Source organism: Podarcis raffonei, chromosome W, assembly GCF_027172205.1.
Source record: "Podarcis raffonei isolate rPodRaf1 chromosome W, rPodRaf1.pri, whole genome shotgun sequence".
Classification (NCBI taxonomy): Eukaryota; Metazoa; Chordata; class Lepidosauria; order Squamata; family Lacertidae; genus Podarcis; species Podarcis raffonei.
Genome location: NC_070620.1, coordinates 1391570 through 1413571, shown reverse-complemented (window position 1 = coordinate 1413571; position 22002 = coordinate 1391570). Strand labels below are relative to the sequence as shown.

The following is a 22002-nucleotide window of genomic DNA, read 5'->3' as shown; positions in this document are numbered from 1 at the left end:
TTCAGGCTTCCTCATGATCGTGTGGAATCTGTACACGTTTCTGTTGGCGCTTCCACTTGTGATTTATCTGTACAGGATCGGACTTCATTTCAGCCAACCACATCCTTCCTCTTCCCCCGACAGCATACTAGAGTTCATATGGCTTTCAAAGCATGCTTTCAGAACTTGTATGCTTAGCTTTAAACTCCACCAAATTAGCCTATGGCTAGGATGCTATTTATCAAAGTCTGTGTCCATTAAAATATGGTCAGATACAAGTATGCTTTCCCCCTTGTTATACAATTATTATTTTTAAAATTGCATTCAACCATTTACTATTTAAACAGCTTATACCCCACTTGACTATAATCAACTCTGAAGTGACACACGAGAAATACATTGCAGAAAAAGTTAACATTGATGACATCAGACTTCCGTTAAAAAGACCTGCTGGAATAAAAAATGGATTCGGTAGGTGCTGGGTGCTCTGCCTGATGCTCTCAACTGACAAGATGTAGGTGTGGCTGAATCAAATGGGAACAGTGACCACAGTGCTATCAGACTCAACATACACAGTATGTAAGCGGACAATTGCTAAGGAAATCCAGAACAGTCACATTTGACTTCAAAAGAGGAGACTTCCTCAAAATGAGGGATTGGGTAAAAAGGCAGTTGAAGGGGGAAAGTCAAGGATGGTGAGCCCTTCTGTGCTCCAGAGGGCCTGGGTGGCCTCATTCCCCTCTTGTTCTGAGCACTGCAGAGGGAGGCAAACATGTCCTTCCTGGGGGCTGGTCCCTCCCCGCCCTGTTCCTGGAGGGCAGCAGGAGGAGGGGGCTGCTGCTGCGGCTGCCTCCTTTGGGGGCATGGCTCACCTTGCCTGCTCCTGCCCTCCTCCAACACAGACAACCTTACCTGCCTCAGCCATCCATGGGGGCTTGAGAGTGTGTGAGCAGACTTTGTCATGGGAGGAGGCAGGCCTTGCAGAGGAGGAATGCTGGGGCCAGGCATTCAAACTCAGCCCTGAAGCTCACTGGGTGACCCTGGGCCAGGCACTCACGCTCAGCCTAACCTACCTCAAAGGGTCGTTGTGAGGATAAAATGGGGGGGGGGAGAACTCTGCACACCAACTTGACCTCCTTGCAGGAAATGGGGGCTATCAATGTAATTGTGTCATTTGTACCCCACCCACCTCACTGGGTTTCCCCAGCCTCTCTGGGCGGCTTCCAACACATATTACAACAACAAACATTCAAAGCCTCCCTATAAAGGGCTGCCTTCCAGAGGTTTGATAGTTGCTCATCTCCTTGTCACCTGTAGGGAGGGCGTTCCACAGAGAGGCTGCCACCACCCAGAAGGCCCTCCCTCTGCCTGGTTCCCTGCAACCTCGCTTCTCGCGGGGAGGGAACCACCAGAAGACCCTCGGAGGAGGACCTCCGGGCTGAAGGATGGGGGTGGAGATGCTCCTTCAGGTATACTGCGCTGAGCTTCCTGACCTAACATTTGCCTCGCTTAACATCATTAATTAGGAAGTGAAGTTTTCCTCTTCCATTCAAGCAGTACAGGAAGTAAGAACGTGCAAAAAGGAGTGCTACTTCTAGAATTCCCAACTCCTGACATAAAACAGCACAAAGGTTGCCTTTTCTTGACCATCGATCACCTGTGCAAAGTCCCTTCGCCACCCCCTATTGTGCTTCAATACAGCCCCATCGGTCAGGCCGGACACTGAGGTCCAGCGCTGAGGGCCTTCTGGTGGTTCCCTCATTGCGAGAAGCGAAGTGACAGGGAACCAGGCAGAGGGCTTCTCGGTAGTGGCGCCCGCCCTGTGGAACGCCCTCCCACCAGATGCCAAAGAAATAAACAACTAGATGACATTTAGAAGACATCTGAAGACAGCCCTGTTTAGGGAAGCTTTTAATGACTGATGTTTTAATGTATTTTTAATCTTTTGCTGGAAGCCGCCCAGAGTGGCTAGGGAAACCCAGCCAGATGGGCCGGATAGAAATAATTAAGAAATATAATTATTAAATTATTATACGTGTTAGAAACAGAATTTGAAGGGTCAGTCTTTTCTGGCATTGCCAAATAAAGCTACTGACCCATTTCTAAGTCCTAAAATCCACAATTTCTCTGAATACCTGAAAAACCCAGTGGTGCAGGACCCCCCCCCCCCGGGAAAAGAACCCATAAACAACACCCCAACCCTCTTTTATTAAGTGTAAAAGAAAAACCCCTTGTTTTAATTTTACAATCTCCCGATTTCCACTTTAAGAACTCTCAATAGATTAACCATTTCTCTTTATCCGTCACCCTTTTGTCTCTAAAAAGTGTCTTCTGGTGAAACAGAGTCTTTGCGTATAAACTAACTTTATATCTATTTTCAGATTCTTAATACGCCACGCACGTCTAATACAGTGGTTCTCAAGGTGCACATTTACTCTGACTTGATCTACCACAAATATCCAAGCCATCTAACCCTGAAATCCTAACTTTATAATTCCAAGTCTCTTCTGTCTCAATATTCCCATTCCGTTAACCGCACCAAGCAACAAGCTTTAAAATGCAAGTTTAAAATGCAAGCTTTCCTTTGCATCTTGCAGAACTTTAAATGTAATTCGTGTTTATTTTCACCTGTCCTCCAAACTTAGGTCGTTTTGCCTTCCTTTAAATGGGAAAACAGCAGTCATGCCATACTTTTTGGTAAAACGTTCGTCTGGATCCCGGAAGTCCTACCTGAGAAGAACAATGGGAGTGTCCGCTAGCGCCAGCCACTTCTCCTTCTTCAAGCAGCGCTACCCGAATTCCCACCTGGGATGACCCGCTAAACTGAGCCGCTGGAGAAAGACTGGGCCTGGCGGCACGTGGGAGGGGAAAGTCGTGCGCTTCTGTCCCTTGAGAAAAGTGCTGATTCTCCCCGGAGGCAGCCTGCTTGCAGAGAAGGGGGCTGGGCTGCCTCAAAGCCCATCAAGGCCACAGGCTGCTAGCATGACTCATCCCGGCTTTATCATCTGAGGGGAAAGAGTGCGTGTTCTTAAATGCTGGCCTTGGCAACTCTGCTTAGCAACCTTGGGTCAGCTTAGCCTCCCTCACAGAGGGTTGTTTTGAAGATACACTCAGGAAAACACCTGAGGCATGAAGAAGAAGCACAAGGAGAGTCTGGAAAGGGGGGTGGGGAGCGCTCCCACCCCAGCCGCTCCAGGATGGGAAGTGCATCCCGGGGGAAGCGGGATTCAGGCGGAGGAGGACGTCGGGTTGGGTGGGGGTTGCCAGGAGCAGCACGATGTCCCTCCAACCCCCGGCTTCCACTCTCCAGGCAGGCGCCCAACGTGGCCAGCTGGCAAGGGCTCTTTCTTACTCCAGCCTTGGCGTGCAGATCCCGGGTTCAGCCCCAGATCTCTGGAGCAGAAAGGCTCTTGGGCGTGAATATGAAAGGCAGCATCTGTCAGAATAGGTCATACTGAGGCAATACAGATGAACGTGACTATTGGTTCGCTTCCTCTGCTATCTGCCTTTTCGGGCACCTCAGAGGTGGCAGAGAGAGGCAGGGGAGAGACTCTGGCCTCTACAGAAGGCTGCACCCCTTTCCTCCATGTCCCCACCCCAACTCTTAGGACCAGAAGCAAGAGACAGCTTTGCTGAGCACGTGCCCCTTCCCAGGGAGATGCAACTCTGCACTAAAGGTAAAGGTACCCCTGCCCGTACGGGCCAGTCTTGACAGACTCTGGGGTTGTGCGCCCATCTCACTCAAGAGGCTGACACTTCCGGGTCACGTGGCCAGCGTGACAAGCTGCATCTGGCGAGCCAGCGCAGCACATGGAACGCCGTTTACCTTCCCGCTGGTAAGCGGTCCCTATTTATCTACTTGCACCCGGGGGTGCTTTCGAACTGCTAGGTTGGCAGGCTCTGGGACCGAGCAGCGGGAGCACACCCCGCCGCGGGGATTCGAACTGCTGACCTTTCGATCGGCAAGCCATAGGCGCTGAGGCTTTTACCCACAGCGCCACCCGCGTCCCTCTGCAACTCTGCACTACTGTTCCCTGAATTGCTCGCAAAGCAGCCATACTCCAGGCTCTTATTGTCACAGCCCTGCAGGATCAGACCAAGGCCCATCTAGTCCAGCTCTCAGCAGCCCAGCAGATGTCCAAGGGAAGCCCCAAGCAGACTCCAAATGCAGCCCCACTCTCCCCACTGGGGACACCCGCAACTGGTATGCAGAGGTAGACTGCCTCTGCGGCTGAAGGTGCATTGCAGCAGTCATTGCAAATCTCCATGAGTCGCCTTTCAGCCAGAAGCTCTGCAGCACAGGTGGTTCTGATGATTCCCCTGTAAGGAAGGCTTACAATGTAGGAGGCTTTGGGGCTTTGCGAGAGGGGGGAAACTGGGGACATCATAGAAGTATGCATGATGTGGGAAAGGTGCAGAGCCATGATTTCTCCCTCATAATATCAGAACCTGGATCTGGGGCTGAACCCGGGATCTGCACGCCAAGGCTGGAGTGCCAGCTGGCCACGTTGGGCGCCTGCCTGGAGAGTGGAAGCCGGGGGTTCGAGGGACATCGTGCTGCTCCTGGCAGCCCCCACCCAACCCGACGTCCTCCTCCGCCTGAATCCCGCTTCCCCCAGACGCACTTCCCATCCTGGAGCGGCTGGGGTGGGAGCGCTCCCCACCCCCCTTTCCAGACCCCACTCTCCTCGTTCTTCTTCTTCATGCCTCGGGTATTTTCCTGAGTGTATCTTCAGAACAACCCTCTGTGAGGGAGGCTAAGCTGGCCCAAGGACTGGCCCAAGAACTGGCCCAAGGTAGCTCAGCCAAGTTGCCAAGGCCAGCATTTAAGACCACACACCCTTTCCCCTCAGATGAGAAAGCCGGGATGAGTCATGCTAGCAGCCGGTGGCCTTGATGGGCTTTGTGGCAGCCCAGCCCAGCTGCTATAGTCCACCTCTGAACCGAGGAAGCGCAACTGGAGAGACAGAGCGCAGCACTTTTCTCACAGGACAGAAGCGCACGACTTCCCCCTCCCACTTGCCGCCCGCCCCAGTCTTTCTCCGGCGGCTCAGTTTAGAGCGCCAAGCGGATCATCCCAGGTGGGAATTCGGGTAGCGCTGCTTGAAGAAGGAGAAGCGGCTGGCGCTAGCGGACACTCCCATTGTTCTTCTCAGGTAGGACTTCTGGGATCCAGACGAACGTTTTACCAAAAAGTATGGCTTGACTACTGATTTCCCATTTAAAGGATGGCAAAAAGACCTAAGTTTGGAGGACAGGTGAAAAAACCCACGAATTACATTTAAAGTTCTGCGAGATGCAATGGAAAGCTTGCGTTTTAAACTTGCATTTTACAGCTTGTTGCTTGGTGCGGTTAACGGAATGGGGATATTGAGAAAGAAGAGACTTGGAATTAGAAGGTTAGGATTTAAGGTAAGGTTACCAGATTTTTTTCAAAGAATCCGGGGACACTTTTTCAAAAAGTGACACTTATTTAAAAAAAATTAGAAGTAATACCTTCTCTTCTGGGTCTCCTCTGTCGCGTGGCCTTCCTCTGGGCCCCAGCCTGATCTCTTGGAGTGCTATCTGCCCTGGAGTAGGCTTGGGTCAGGCCTGGGCTCGGCCCCGTGTCCTTGCCCTCCTGGTGCTCTCCTACCTCTCTTCCTCAGTGGCCGCAAGGTCGGGGCTCCCCTCTTTTTTCTCCTTCCTCTTTCTCTCTCTTCCTTCTCCTTCTCCCTGGCTTGGCTCCAGGGTTTTTACTGGCCCTGGAGCGCCGCTGGGCAGTCGGCCACATGGCCGGGCGCTCTCGCTCCCGCCTCGATTTGGGTCCTGGGGGTGTGTGTGTGTCAGCAGTTCCCCCAGTTGACGCGCCGGGCATCCCTGGTTCCCCCTCGGCAGTGGCAGCGCAGGCGGCAGTCTCAGCAGCCCGGAGCCAGCCTGGTAGTGCACTTGGCTCTGGCTGGCTTCAGGAGCTGCTCATTGGCGTGGCACCCGCCACTTTGCCTCGCCGGAAGTCCCCATATGATGTGTCTTGTGCCGTTGAACCAATCACGCAACATTGCTTCCCTACTAATAAATCTACAACACTTAAAATATAAATCTGAGGGCCTTATATGAAATCCGGGGACATTCCGGGGACGGATTTTGTTGGGGACAGATTTGTAAATCCGGGGACTGTCCCCGGGAGACGGGGACACCTGGCAATCATTCCGTCATAGGGCTTCTCCTGCCTTTGCCAGTATGTCAGCCTTCTCAGCCTTCAGAAGCACTGAAGCCATATGGGATTGTGAGTGGAGAAGGTGGCGCGGTCTGGATGAGTCCCTCTGTCGTGCTCTTTGGTCACTGTGACCGAGCACCATTTTGGGCCGATCAGGATCTATGGGGAAGGGGATCCACCCAGAAGTTGTGGAGGGAACGGGAAGAGAAGCTGGGTCAAGAGACTGGCTCATGTCAGAAGGAGGCCTGACTGCATCCTTGGCGAAGCCCAGGGCAGGGCAGGAAGGCAGCATTGCCCAGCGGGAAGGCATTCGGAGGCAAATCATCAGCAAGGAGCAGAAAATCCCCTCCCCTTCCCTCAAGAAGACTGAAGAATCTCTAGTCGGCCTTCAGGTGAGTTCAGCATCCCAGGTCTCTGGGGTGTTCCTGTCCATTACAAAGCTGACTCGAGGCTCCGTCAACTGAGCCCCTACACTCCTTGCGTACATGAAAGGGGCACAGAAAGGATGGGAGGCAGCCTTTCCCTGGAGCCGTCTTACCTGCAGCAGTTCACTCGCTGGCTGCTGACCCTTTTCCTCCGTCACCTGGATGATCCTCTCAAGAGAGGAGAGTTTCCTGCAGAGTCTGGCCAGCTGCTCATCCCTTCTCCCTGCAATCTCCTTCTCCACCTCTTCCACATGATTCAGCAGACGCTTTTCTTCTTCTTCTTCTTCTTCCAGGAACTGGCGCAGTTGTCTCAACTTCTCCACAGTCTTCAGCCTCTCCGGTTCTGAGGAGGTCGGAGGGAGGAAGATGGTCAGCCTTCAAAACATCAGCAAGAGAATTAGGATTTGAATTGAACTGCTTCCACCCTCTCAGCTCACAAGTCCTCAGGCTTCTCCTTGACTGCTTTTCACATAATAAACAACAATGGGAAATAAACTCCATTTAGCTGCATTCAAAGGCGAACTTACCTAATTCGCAATTCTTGGAAAAATATGGAGACCAAAACAGCAATCTTTTGAAATTCACACCTCTGAATTTCTCAAGGTTGACCGAGCCAGGTAATGTTCACAAAAAATGTATTTATGAGGGTAAAGCACGTATCAACATATTTATACGAGAAGGTAGCCACCCTAGCATTTGATTCATTTTCAGAATAATAAATAAATAACAAACCAATATGGAAAAAGGAGAAATGAGAGAAGTTGAAATGGGCAGATTTCCCCATCCCTCCTGAGTCCGGACTTGCTTCTTGAAGTGCTTGTTCCCTCACTAGTAACAATAGGGACACTTCCAAGGAGGTCTTTGCTTTCCTTGTCCAGGTCTGCTTGATAGGCCAGAAAGAGAGGAGATGAATATTCTACTGGCTTCTTGGGTCCAGTGGCCTTGCTATAATAGGAAAGTAATTGACTGGAGGAAAGAAAAGTACAGAGGTTTTCAGCCTTTTGGGGTCCATGGCTCCCTGGACCAACTCCCTTCTTTCTGCGGCACCCCTGTGGGGCTCAGGAGACCAGTTAGGTCCCCCCTTGCTTGCCTCCCCTCCCCCTTTCTCCAACAGCCTCCCTTGCGGAGTGCTCTCTCAGCCTCCTCTCCTCTCCCCTCTCCTTAGGAGTCCTCCTCTTGGTCTCTGAGCTGCCCCCGCTGCCCCCCAGGGGCCTGGGACTTGCCTGTCCATTCCCAACAGCAAGGGCCCCTCGCCAGTTGGCTTGCTTCCTCTGAGGCCGCCTCAGCTCCTGGCAGCCCACACCCCCTGGCCAGCCCCAGAGGCACCATTCTCTGGGGGAGAACAGCTGGGCAAGCCTTGGGGAGGCAGAGATGGCATCCGAGGAGGGAGGGAGGGAAGGAAAGAGGGACAGTGGCCAGTGTCTCCCGCGGCACCCCTGAACATCATTCAAGGCACCCCAGCTGCCACAGCACACTGCTTGAAAACCACTGCAGAACTGGGATGGGAAAGGTTTCTAGTCCAACTAACTGGTCTGGAGAAGAGGAAAGGCAGCCATGCTTGCTCCTTTGTCTTCTCCGAGGAGACTTCCAGCCTGACTTCTCATCTTGAGGCCCCAGGGAGAAGTGGGAAGAGGAGGAGGAGGAGGAGGAGGAGCAAGCATCGCCAGAAGAAGTGTGCTCCCCACCAGTAGTTGCTTCCACCCCCCACTCCTAAATCTGCTTCCAACAGATACTTGGGGGGGGGGCATCCTGCACCATCTGGTCAATTCTTGGTGCTAGGAGAATTAGAAGGTCTAAGATATAAACACATACATAAATACCGTAAGTAGTTCTCATCACAAAAGAATATGCAGGTAAACCCATGAACAGCCAGGTAAACCCATCAAGAGGTTTCCTGCCAGACAGGAGTCTGTTGTAGGCCGCCCCTTCTGTGATGTATGTATGATGTATGGAGGGGTGGTCTTGGGCTCTAGGGTGGGCAATTTCAAATGTCTATATAAGGACTTGGTTCGGGGTCTCCTCCTCCCTCCTGCGTGGGGGGGGGTGAGCACCCTGTTGCAAGAGGTAATAAAGATCTGGCTTACTAGCTGCTTTGCTTCTCAATATTCTCTGGTTGGCCTCTGTTATTTTCTCCTACCAAAGGACTCTATATGGGCTCTGAGGTACCCCAGAAGGGGAAAGGAGCCGTTTTTTCCTTATAACACTGGCCCCCAGTCCCCACCCCGTTGCAGCTGACCCCTTGCTGCTCTCTGCTTGGCAGGGTATTGAGGAGGCATCCTGCTAGCCAAAGGAGACATGTGCAATTCACATTTGTAGTGTTCTAAATAGGTACAAAGCAACCTTGCTGGGGGATGTGGATGAGGTTAACCCTTTCTCTCCCTGCCATGCTCCCATGAAGCTGCTGTATTTCAAGGGAAGATCCCTTGGCCCCCCTGGCAGAGAGAAAGACTTTGACTCCCTCCTCCCAGCCATCCCAGCAGCCCTCAGGCCTCCCCTTGGCTGCTTCTAAGGTAATAAACAACCACCAATTAATACCATGCCTACTTTGGATCTGAGAATTAAGAAGATAACCTGCCAAGAAGAATACACAGCTATTTCTCCCCCTCAAGGTACCTTGTATTCCTCGACAGCCTCTTCCAGAGGAATCACCTCGTGGTGTTGGTGCTTCTTGGATCTGCCCCAAACCACACAGATGGGGGCTTCATCCTCCTTGCAAAAGAGTTTCAGGGGCTCAAGGTGCTTCTCACAGACTCCTCCTTTCCCTCTGGAAGACTGAGAGTCTTGGCTACTTCGACAAAGGTAGCCAATTGCCGATTGCGGACGAGGCTCCTTCTCTGGACTCCAACTCGGCCTTGAGGACAGGAAGCCAGCCTCCTTTTTGCCCCGCTCCACTGGATCAGGCCGGACCGGCAGAAGTTGTGCCCACACTCTGGGATGGTCCCTGTGTCGTAAGAGAGTCAGGGTCAGAGAGGGGGATGAAGGAGAAAGACCCTACCAATATCAAATAGATCCTATTCTGCCTTCACACCCTACAAGGTCAACGGTGCCTTGGGGAATGTATCCTTTTTCGCTGTATCAAATTGTATCCTTTTTGCTGTATCTTTCTCATTGATTTTAAGAATGGATCTGAATGTAGTTTTCGACTCAAATGTATTTTCCCTCAAAATGCTGTACTTTTCTAAATGTATCCAAATGTATCCGAATGGGTTTTTGTATTTCCCCCCAAACTCATCGCCTAGAGAATGTTCCTTAAATGTAACAATCACTTGTTCCAAATGTATTTGATTCAAATGTATTCGAGCGTATACTTTTATGGGGAAACGTAGCTAGGAAAATGTGGAGATATATATATATATATATATATATATTGCTTATAGTGCCTTTGAACGGTCAACGTTCCACCCTCTATCCTTTCACCAGCTGCCAAAAACACTCTCCACACCACATTGCCATCTACTGGGTCTACGAATGATACCATGAATACACACAAATACAAGCTCTAAAAGTATTGGAAGACACAAGATCTACCCACCCTGGAAGAATGGCAGATGAAGGTGATGGACTACATGGAACTGGCAGAAATGACCGGCAGAATCCGAGACCAGGGAGAAGAGTCAGTGGAAGAAGATTGGAAGAAATTTAAAGACTACCTACAGAAATATTGTAAAATTAATGAATGTTAAAATGATGTTGGATGAAAAGTTATGTGGTTCTTAGCTATAATGCTATAAGGAGTATGAAAAAAAATGGGCTATTAACAGACAAAAATTTAATGTTATATTATTTTAAGATTAAAGATTAGGATAATCAAAGAAGGGAAGGATTTGCTGAACTAACAAATTGAACTGGAATACAAAAAGGGAGGTGTGAGGAAGTCCGGGAAATAAGCAAACGAAAGAAAGTGATGGAATGATGGAATTGTTTTTTTTATCTATTTTTACTTTGCATTTTTCTTTTTTCTTTTTTCATTTTGTAAAATTCTAATCAATATCTTTAAAAAACAACAACAACAAGCTCTAAAATAAATTAGTTTTATTTTCCCATAAGTATGCAAACATAAGACTATCACACCCAAATTGCTAGCTATGCAGAACAGGATTCCCCCCCTCCCTCCATCGGATAGCTGCCTGCGCGGCTGTCTTTGAGGGGGGTGGAGGGAGGAACGGGCGGGATCGACATCGGATAGCTTCCTGCCTGCCTGCCTGCCTGAACATGCCGTGCCCCCGGGGGGCGCTGCGACCGGCGCCCATTGGGAAGGAACAAGACAGGAAAAGGAAGGAAATGGGAGAGGTATTTTTAAGGCCCCACTTTTCACATGGTGTCCTGTTGTGTGGTCGGAAAGTACTCTTTATTGTTTGATTTGGGTTAATGTCAGAATAAAAGCCAGTTCCTTCAAAATAACACATTCCTTTTTATCTTACCAATTTCTCATATTGTAAGAAGCGGAAGAAGAAACCATCGAGAGCATTCATATTTTCCTTCTGATCAATGAAGTCAAACGTTACAATTATCCATTTTAGAATGAGCACCTATAGGGAGAAGACAGATCTCAGTAAGCCAAAGCAAGGCCAAGGCAACCAACCCCTTCTGGAATATGGTCAGCGTGTACAACATCTAGCCGAATCATCACCAGGATAAATACCGTAAGTCAGGCTGGGGGAAATATCATTCTTCAGAACCAAGACATCATTACCATGCTTTCCAAGTTACCTGAAAGTCACTAGAACACTTGCGAGCGCAGAGCCAAGACACAGCTGAAAGAAGAGCAAAAGACGGAGTTTGGCCTCATTAGGTCCCCCTACCATGAACTCCTTAGGTGGGCCACCCTGCGTCCGCCTCGGCATCGCGCCTCGCTATTCTGCAACTCGAGATAACACTGAACTGCTCTGCAGGGTTGTTGTAAGGGTTGCAAGTCAAGGCATCCAAAGTGCCTTTGAACATTGAAAAGCCCCTAGTCAATGCTTTGAACTACTGTCGCTTTAAAAAGGAAACTCTGATTAGTAAGAGTTGGGGGAATTAAAAATTGGTTTGTTCTGGGGGCGCTGAAGCTGTGTTCTGGCTTGAAACCCCAGTGAGACCACTGGGCCATCTAGTTCTGTATGGTCTGCCACAGCCAGCAGCTGTTCTCCAGGATTTCAGAGCTCTCTTTCCCATGAATGGGTTGAAACTGCCGCTTTTTGCATCATGTGCCTCTCCCAGTGGGCCACCCAGAGCCATTTCCTGTATAGTGTTCTAGATCCCATGTAGTCCTGCTTCTTCCAGCTCAATTCATTTTTATTTTTTTAAAATGATATTTATTACTTTTCAAACAATTTCAACACAACATTACACAAAAAAAGAAAGAAGAAAAAGGGGGGGGGAACAATACAAAAACACCACATACAAAGCAAAACAAAAACAAACAAAAACAATTTAAAATCACCTCAAACATTTTCAACATCCCATCTTTCATTCGCTTATTTCCATCGACCTCCTCACACCTCCCTTTTTGTATTCCACTTCTATTTATTATTTCAGCAATTCCTTTCCATCTTCCTCTGTTTTCTATCCTATAATTATCTTAACACATTCTTACCTTATTTTTTCCTTTAATTTTCTATTAATCTATTTATACTTAATTCCTTATAACATTTCTGCTAAAGCCATATAACTTCATTCCAACATTCTTCTAACATTCATTAATTTTACCATATTTCTGTAAATAGTCTTTAAACTTTTTCCAGTCTTCTTCCCCCGACTCTTCTCCCTGGTCTCGGATCTTGCCAGTCATTTCCGCCAATTCCATATAGTCCATCAACTTCATCTGCCATTTATCTAGCACTTTAGTGCTTTCAAGAAGCAACCATTCTCTCTGCCAGCAAAAAGCAGATGGTTCACAACAAAGTTTAGGGGTCTGGCAGGGCAAGTCCACCTCCTTCTTTAGCATCCGTCAATATCTTAAATTTTACTCTTGGCTTCCTGCCCTGCCAAACAAATCTAGAGATGTCCCTCTGCCACCTCCTGATACAATCCATCCCATCCAAAACTTGCAATGTTTGAAACAAAAGCAACATCCCTGACAACACAGCAACCCTCATTCCCCCCACAGCAACTCGGCCCAACAATGACAACTTCAGATTTAACCATATTTCCAAATCCTCCTTCCCTTCAATCCAACATCCTTCACAATTGTCCTTGAATAAATTCACATTTCTGGCGGTCATACTAACCCCCAAAAACCTCTCTTTCTCAACCGATATTAGTCCTGTCTCCTCCTGAACCTCTGTCAAGCTTTCCTTTTCCTCAGGTAGGGCTCTGATCCTCAAATTCATCTGTTTCTCTTTAAGTTCAATCATAACAAATGTCAGCTTATGTTCCTCAAGTTGTCCTTGTATGGAAGGGATTCTCTCTCTCTCCAATTGAGTTGCTTCAAATTCAGCAGCAAGGGTTCTCTCCTTGGCTTCATCCGCAGTTTGCCGTATCAAAGTAGATTCCCGTATCAATTTCTGGATGGTTTCTGTATTGGTATTCACCTTTTGTCCCAGATTATTTAAACTTTCTGCCATTAAGTCTATTTTAAAATTTGCAGCATCCACTTTCACATTCATCACATCTGTTTTCTTGTGAAGCTGTTCCAGCGAATTATTTATTTTCACCAATACGGCCACTAATGCCTCTTCTGTCGACATTTCGTCTATTTTTTCCTTTCCTTTTGCCATAACACTTAAGAGACTCAAGGTCAATCCCAGAGTCTCACACTTCTTTATCTGCAGCTGGAAATTCCCCTAGTCCTGCCCCTATGGAGCAACCAATTTCAAAAGCTTCCACTAGGGGAAACAGTTTCCATTTGTATTAGTCAGTACTGTCCTCTTTTAGACAATGTTCCAATAATCCAAAGTTAGTTTGAGTTTTCAGTTACTTTAACTCCTCTTTAAAAGCAACCGGAGACAGTAGAAACAATGTATTCTCTCATTTCGCTACCTGTCAATGAACGTTCTAAATGCTGTCAATGAACATTCCAAAACGTCAGTCCTACTAGCAGCCCGTTTCCAGGGTCAGAGCGGTGGTATTTTAACTTTTTTCACTCTCTCCTGCAGGCATACTCAGTCCACAACTCCCCCCCCCTCTTCTCCTGCCTCCAAGGGGGGTTTTATGCTCTTTGCCAATGGAAGTTTAATCTTTTACGAAAGGCTTTCCAAGGCTTTAGCTTGCAGCCTCCTTGCCTCAGTCTATTTACAAATAGGGAAGGCAGACTTCCTGTTTTGAACCTCCCTGTTTCGATGCCAAATTTAACGTTTAAAGTCCGATTCTCCCGTTTCAGCTCTACTCACGGGTAATTACTTTGAAGTCAAATTGTCCACAGGAAAAAGTCAGCGCTCTCCGGCAACAGCTATGCGGCTTCGCTCCGTGGAAGAAGCAGACGATTCGAAGCACCGCGCCGCTCACCCCACGTCGCTCCGGGTCCCCGAAACCGGGTTCCCCCGTGAGTAGGGGAGGCGCAAAAGGTGCCCGCCGAATCCCACGTTCACAGGCTTCTCCCGCCTGTGATTTTTACGTGTCTCCGCCTTCGCCGCGGCGGTACAGACCCAAATTCCCACGGGGCAAGTTCCTCCCGATCAGAGGAACTCCGCCATTGCCGGAGGCACCAACCCGGAAGTCTCTTCTAGCTCAATTAAGTTCATTCTGCAACTGTGCAAGTTAGGCCGCATCTGCTTTATACATTCAAAGCACCATCATGCCCCTTGACATGCTAACAGTTGCATCTTTGTATTCAATCCGTTCAGCACCTTGGACAGCAGTCGCTCAAGGCTCAGCCACAGGTACCTGGTGCCCCATGCTTCCTAGGCCCAGGTCCGTGCTTTAAAGGCACTGTGTCCGAGTGTTTTGTTGTCCCAGGGCTTTCTAATTTTCAGCATCCCTTTCCAGGGCAGCTTTATTTATTTCATGTCTGAAAGGAGTCCTCTGTGCGTGGCAAATAATAATAATAATAATAATTTATTATTTATACCCCGCCCATCTGGCTGGGTTTCCCCAGCCACTCTGGGCGGCTTCCAACCGAATATTAAAAACAGTACAGCATCAAACATTAAAAACTTCCCTAAAGAGGGCTGCCTTCAGATGACTTTTAAAAGTAAAATAGTTGTTTATTGCTTTGACATCTGCTGGGAGGGCGTTCCACAGGGCAGGCGCCACTACCGAGAAGGCCCTCTGCCTGGTTCCCTGTAACCTTACTTCTCGCAATGAGGGAACCACCAGAAGGCCCTCGGCGCTGGATCTCAGTGTCCGGGCTGAACGATGGGGGTGTAGACGCTCCTTCAGGTATACAGGACCGAGGCCGTTTAGGGCTTTAAAGGTCAGCACCAACACAAAGGCTTGTTGCTGGGACAATAGGAGGCTGCCTTATACTGAGTCCCACTATGGCTCTATCTAGCTCAGTCTTGTCCACAATGGATGGCAAAAACTCTCCAGGGTTTCAGACAGAGGACATTCTAGCTGGAGATACAACAGATTGAACCGGAGAGCTTCTGCATGTAAGCAGCTGCTTTACCACTAAGCTATGGCCCTTCTCCCATTGCTTCTGCCCTGAATGAACTGCAAGCCTGTCCTCCAGTCCTCCCAAAACTCTCTTTGGTGGCTACACTCTGCAGGAGGTCATTGGTTGCAGAAGTTGAGCTGTCTGCACAAGTGACTGAATCCGTGAGAAGGCTGATCTGTAATGAAATGCTGACTTTCAGGCATCTCTTGAAGACCTTTTTTATGCCAACAGCTCTGTGCTATCATTTAAACATTTCTTGAGCGCCCAGACATTTGAATTCTTTGGACTGATTTTAATGTCCACCCTCCACCCGCTTTTGTACATTGCCGTATTTTATGACATGCCCTAGCTTTTGAGAAGCCTTTCTCTCAAACCAGTTAGACATGACATGAATTAGTCGTTTTATCCACCCGGCATGTATGGAACAGACCCTGACAAATCAACTGACAAGGCATAATTAATCCCCCAGTTGAACTAAACAGGGAGCAGCAGCTGGGGTAGAACATGCAAACAAGAAATTATTAGTTCAAGGTACTTAAATACTTCAAATGTATTTAAGGCCCCACTTTTCACATGTTGTCCTGTTGTGTGGTCGGAAAGTACTCTTTATTGTTTGATTTGGGTTAATGTCAGAATAAAAGCGAGTTCCTTCAAAATAACACATTCCTTTTTATCTTACCAATTTCTCATATTGTAAGAAGAGGAAGAAGAAACCATAGAGAGCATTCATATTTTCCTTCTGATCAATGAAGTCAAATGTTACAATTATCCATTTTAGAATGAGCACCTATCGGGAGAAGACAGATCTCAGTAAGCCAAAGCAAGGCCAAGACAACAAACCCCTTCTGGAATATGGTCAGCATGTACAACATCTAGCTGAATCATCACCAGGATAACTAAGTCAGGCTGGGGGAAATATCATTCTTCAGAACCAAGACATCATTACCATGCTTTCCAAGTTACCTGAAAGTCACTAGAACACTTGCGAGCACAGAGCCAAGACACAGCTGAAATAAGAGAATCCTACAAACTTCTGGGTTTGTAGATGGTTGTAAAGTTTGCAGAAAGGTTTCTAGTTCACTAGTTGGAAACAGCTTCCAGGCTAGGCAGGACCAAGGTTGCTTTGTAACTGTTCCTGTCTGCCTGCTTGCCATCGTGCATATTTGTAAACCATTTCCGCCAAAATATATACATCTGCAATAGTAACTTCTGGAAGCAGACCCTGCGAGAGTGCACACTCCATGAAGTCCATATGAAGAGTGTTACGGAATGGAGGGGGGGCATATGAACGAAGTCTTACTCCCGAGTAAGAGACATAGAGCCCGAGGCGATGACCTCAAGGGAACCCTGTCACACTAGGACTCCCCTCGCCCCATCACAACGTTGCACCAAGCACCACACAAAAGTCCAAAACCCCGAGAAGAAAGCGCCATTTCTGACCCCGTATCCCGATGCTATACACGATCGATGTATTTGATGAATGAACAATGTATTTGCATGAGGATGCGCTCTAGCCAATCAGATGGCGTTGAATGTAGCCCTTCAGCCAATCGCAGCAATGCCATGGCTCTGCAGAGGCAGCTCAGCTCCAGCTGTTTTGCACGCTCCACTGAGCGCTGACAAGGTGATGACAGCTCCCGCTGCGAGAACAACGGACTGAGTCAATCGAAACCTCGTTACCCTGTTAATCCAATCAAAACTAGATGTTGTTTAGTCGTTTAGTCGTGTTCGACTCTGCGTGACCCCCTGGACCAGAGCACGCCAGGCCCTCCTGTCTTCCGCTGCCTCCCGCAGTTTGCCCAAACTCATGCTGGTAGCTTCGAGAACACTGTCCCACCATCTCGTCCTCTGTCGTCCCCTTCTCCTTGCGCCCTCCATCTTTCCCAACATCAGGGTCTTTTCCAGGGAGTCTTCTCTTCTCATGAGGTGGCCAAAGTCTTGGAGTCTCAGCTTCAGAATCTGTCCTTCCAGTGAGCACTCAGGGCTGATTTCCTTCAGCATGGAGAGGTTTGATCTTCTTGCAGTCCATGGGACTCTCAAGAGTCTACTCCAGCACCAGAATTCAAAAGCATCCATTCTTCGGCGATCAGCCTTCTTTATGGTCCAGCTAGATACAATGTAGCAACGTCAGGCCAGGCCACTTCCGAAAAGAACCGTCTGTATTAAAAAAGCCTAAAAACACTTGGAAATTCATAGAAAACCACTGGTTTCACCGATTCTCTTCAATCCACCGCCAGTCTGCGTCGTTGGCCAAGGACTTGGGAACCCCTCAGTCCCTGCCAGAATTCCCCAAGCGGGAGGTCACCTACTCACAGGAAGGTACTTTACCCGTAGGTGACAATCGCTGGGCAAAAGCTCTCCTCCGGACTTACCCAGGCGGCAGACTATGCAAACCAAAGTTCTATTGTCCTCTTGCAGTAGGTGCTTAGAATGTACTTGGGTGTCGAGACCCCGCAGCCACCCCCTCGTTGGAAATGACTCACACAAGGACACGGATATTAGGTTTATGTTACTGGGCAAATTTTGGCCACAACTTTATTGAAATTAAAGAATGTGAGCGGTATTGGCTTAGGCATTGATTGGACCTGACTATATCTGACTCCTGCCCATTGTGCAGGAAGTCCCAGTAAGGGTAAGCCACCGGTAGGGGGAGCCCTGTCGATGCGAACCAACTCAAGCTCCCCCTGGTGCTCCTTTCGGGGTTGTGTCAAGGCCTTAGCCCCCCAGCCGGGCTTCAGACTAGATCAACACCCCGGATTCCTTTAACGGAATACCCTTAAGCATGGAGGGGCAGGTGGCGACCACACCTCCCCTCCTCCACACAAGGTGAAACAATGCCTAACCACAACCCTAACAAAGTTGTGACGATTGCTACGAGGTAGGCGAAAACCAAGTGTCCAGTGCCAATTTGCCAAGTGGAAAAATTCCTACCAGGCCCCTCGGACAACCAAGGCGTCCAACCAAAGTCCATAGCAAGGCCATTGCCTAACCTGCAAAATAGGGAGGGAGGGCGGGTGATTGAGGAAGCGAGCCAAAGAGGAAGTTCTCTGTGTTACGATATGGATGCAATGCAGCTGCCAACTGCTAGCTTGAAGACAAAACATGATGGGAATGTTGGGACTGTCCGTGGGAAACAGAGGGACAGTCAATTCACAGTGCGAAGCACCGGAATTAGCTCAGAGTGTAATATGAGCTCTTCCTATTGTTCCTGTACAGGAAGTGTTGGTCTCTCGACTGCTGGAGCTTGAAGAGAGCAGTCATGTTTTTTGTAACGCTGCAAAGACAGAAATAAAGGCATGTAAATATGTTTCTGTCTATCTCTTTCCCCTGCCGGGGGGGCAAGAAAGAGGGGGGGTGTTCTTCTCAGCCTATCGCGACCTTAACCTGGATCTTGCTGGGGAATGCAGACAGGGAGGTCAACAGGAGATCAAGCCGGGTGCCTGGAGAGTTGCCAGTTACTACTGATATAGGCTTGAATTCCGACATCTGGTAGCACGGAGCCGATGGCATCGATCCATGAAAGCAGCAAAAGAGGTTGATGGATCGTAATTCATCCTCTGCAAGGAGATAAAGGAAGTTGTGGTAGCGGGCGAATGGAAGCTACAAAGGACGGCTGAGCACCGGAGGAGGTGTTTTTGCTGATAAGCTGCGAGCAACGGAACCCCTAAGGTATGCTGATTTATGGGCTAAATGAGTGAACACAGATTGATTTTTTCTCTGGTTCACAGAAGCTGTTTTTTGGATAAAGAAATAGCACTGAGAGAGAGCCACATTCTTCGAATTCCTTAGGACTGATTAGCTTTGCTATAGCCGGTCAGCCAAGTCCAGTTGCTAAGCAACGAGACGTCAGTCTTTTCAGCTACTTCGGAGCTAGTAAGCTTGAAAAGAAAGTGGAAAATTACAAACCGGAAGTGAGGCTGGGACTGTGAGAGGCTGGAAAACACTGGTGTTTTGTCTGTTATCTCACTGCTCTTGGAGGGACTTTCAAGACAGCCTACATTTATCTGCCAGGTGCAAGGCAGTAAACAACCAGCTATTGGATATTACCAGCGCTTGACTGAGAGCTGAGGCTTGGATTCAAGATGGCCTTATTCAGTCAGAAGCTGAGTGGGCAAAACTGGGAACAGTGGAGTTTTGCAATGGAATATTTACTGGTGGGAGAGCAACTTTGGCACTTAGTGTAATCCCCACTGCCTGATGCTGGACATGCACAGGGGAGGAAGGCTGAAGTTCAAAATGAGCTTAAGCAGCGTTTGATCAGAATTCTGGCTGAGAATGTGGAAGCTGATCTTGAGCCTATTCTGTTGGATGCTGTGGAGCCACAGGTCGCTTGGCAATCCCTCCAAAAAGCTTGTGGAGCTGGGATGGGAAGCAAGGGCCAAGAGTCAACTGCACCACCAGAGAGAGAGAGCCAAGAAAGCGATAGCCAGATTCTTGAAAGCTCATCGAAAGCTGAGAAGAGCTTTGACCCCAAAAGGGGGAGTGAAGGAACTGTTGCTGTTGCTGTTCCTGTTCCTGTTCTTGCTGCAACGGATGTTGCTGACAGGGGGAGTGAGGCTCGGAGTTGTAGCGCCCCCACTGCTATTGCAAGAGAAGAGCAAGCTGAAGCTCTGAACGTTGTTTGTTGTTGCAATTGTGGCCAGCCTGGGCATCTTCAGCAGAACTGTAAGACGCCACGTCAACAGAAAGGAGCTAAGGGGAGCTCAGCAAAGCCTGAGGCGTCAGGCAAAAGTCGTACTAAGTCCCAGGTGGAACCAGCTATGGCTTTGATGTCACTAAAAGCCACACCTGAAGTGGAAAACGCTTTTGTTTTGGACACGGGCTGCACGCAACACATGATGTCGCGCCGAGAACTGTTTTCTACGTTTAAGAAGCAAAGCTTCGCTGTGAAACAGGCCAATGGCCAGGAGCTGGAAGCGACCGGGTTTGGAACTGTGTATCTTGAAAGTCTGAACTTGACTATTAACAATGTATATTTGGTTCCTGATTTAAAGTTCAATCTGCTGAGTGTTTCGCAGATCGCAAAGAAAGGACTGACATTGTCCTATGATAGAGAAAGCTGCAAAATCTTCAAAGATGGAGAGCTGTATCTTTCTGCCAGAGAGAAAGATGGACTGTATTTGTTGACTTTTGATCAACGTGATTGCATAAATTGTAATGCATCTGAGTCTAACATGATTTCTCTTGCAGGTGTGACGAAGGACGTCCAGAAGATGACGAAAGTAACCAAAGCTTTTCAGCGAGTGTATGCTGATGTGATTGGTCCTCTAGCACCATCTAGAGGCAATGCAAGATATTATATTGGTGGGTGGATTATTTCTCTCATTATGTGTGGATATACATATTGCACAAACCACAAGAAGCCTTAGAAAGGTTTAAAGAGTTTTGTGACAAGGTTAAGAATGTTCATGATGCTAACATTGATTGTCTTTTCACAGATGAAAAGCCAGTTTTTCTTTTGCAGGGTTTTCAGGATTTCCTGGATAAGAAAGGGATAAGGCACAAGACTGCTGTTTCAGCAGGTGCATGGAACAAAAGTGTCTGTGTGCAAGTAAACAAAGAATTACAAAAGGGCATGAAGGCACAATTGCTGAGTTCACATTTGCCACATGAGTATTGGGCTGAATCTTTATTGTGTTATTGTTACTCTTGGTTAAGAAAGCTTTCAAAAGGTTTAGGAAGTTCTCCTTTTGAAAAGCTATTCCACAGAAAACCTTCTGTAGCCCATTTTAAGGTTTTTGGGTCTCATGTCTTGACTGAAGCTCCAGGTGGAGTAAAGAATGCAAAAGGCATTTTTGTGGGTTATGAAAAGGGTCTCTACAGAGTAATTTAGTCTGAATCTGGTCAGGTGATTCTCACAAAATTTCTAGAGAGTGCTCCTGAACAGGAGAAAGTAATTGTTCACACATTTCCCACTGAGAACAATTCAGATGATGATGATGATTTTACTGATTACAGTGGTACTGAGAGTGACAGTGATAGCTCAAAGAGCTCAGTTGACACTGTCATTGAGAGGAAATCTCACATAATAGAGAGACCTTCACAAGTGGAGGATAAACCACTGTTTACTATTGGAACTGGTTCTCCAAAGAGTCCTGAGACTGAACCAGTGATCAGAGAGGATCAGCACCTCATACGCAGGTCTGAGAGAGTTACAAAGGGTGTACCACCCAAGAAATATTTAAAAGAGTTTGCTAACTCAGCTGTTGCATGTGTTACTATTGTTGAGAACTCAAGACAGGTTAAAGGTGTGTCCAAGTCAGAGACAAAGACACAATAGGGAGTTGCTAAGCGTAACACTACATTCCCTAGCCAAGGTAATGCAGATGCACTCATTCCTTGGAAGTCAGAGAGGTACACTGGGGAAACCAGTGGCGGGTAGTTCCAAGGGTGGAACTGAAACAACAGGAGATTGTTATATGTATAACAACTGTTTGTTTTCTTCTCTGAATCAAGCTTTGTTCGCAGCTCACATTGATTCAATCAATAGATTTTATTGCATTAGCCGTGTGGCCATAGCATGATATACATAGAAATAACAACATAAAATGGGGGTGGGGAGGTAAAGGTAGATATCGTCCTGGGCAAATACTTACAGGGAAAAAAGAAAAAAAAAAGAAAAGAGATAACAGAAGCGACAAGGGATTTAAAACATCGATTGACCGATAATACAAAAACAAAAAGACAAAAAAACTGCTGAGGGTGGAGGAGGATCGTTGAAGGGGTCCTTCAGCTCCTCGGATTTGTCCTAGCTCCATTGACCTTGTACAATAATGCTACTTGGAACTTCGTTCGATTGTGCAGCGTATCGACTGCAGCTGTGGTGATAAAAAAGAAGTTAGTGCCGCTTTCCTCTTCATCACACTGAGCAGGAAGTTAGCTGTCAT

General features: G+C 48.0%; 1 pseudogene; it reads right to left on the bottom strand.

Moving 5' to 3' along the window:
- The window catches only part of LOC128406107 (inositol polyphosphate 5-phosphatase OCRL-like), a 334197-nt pseudogene that overhangs the window by 244057 nt on the left and 68138 nt on the right, over positions 1 to 22002 (bottom strand).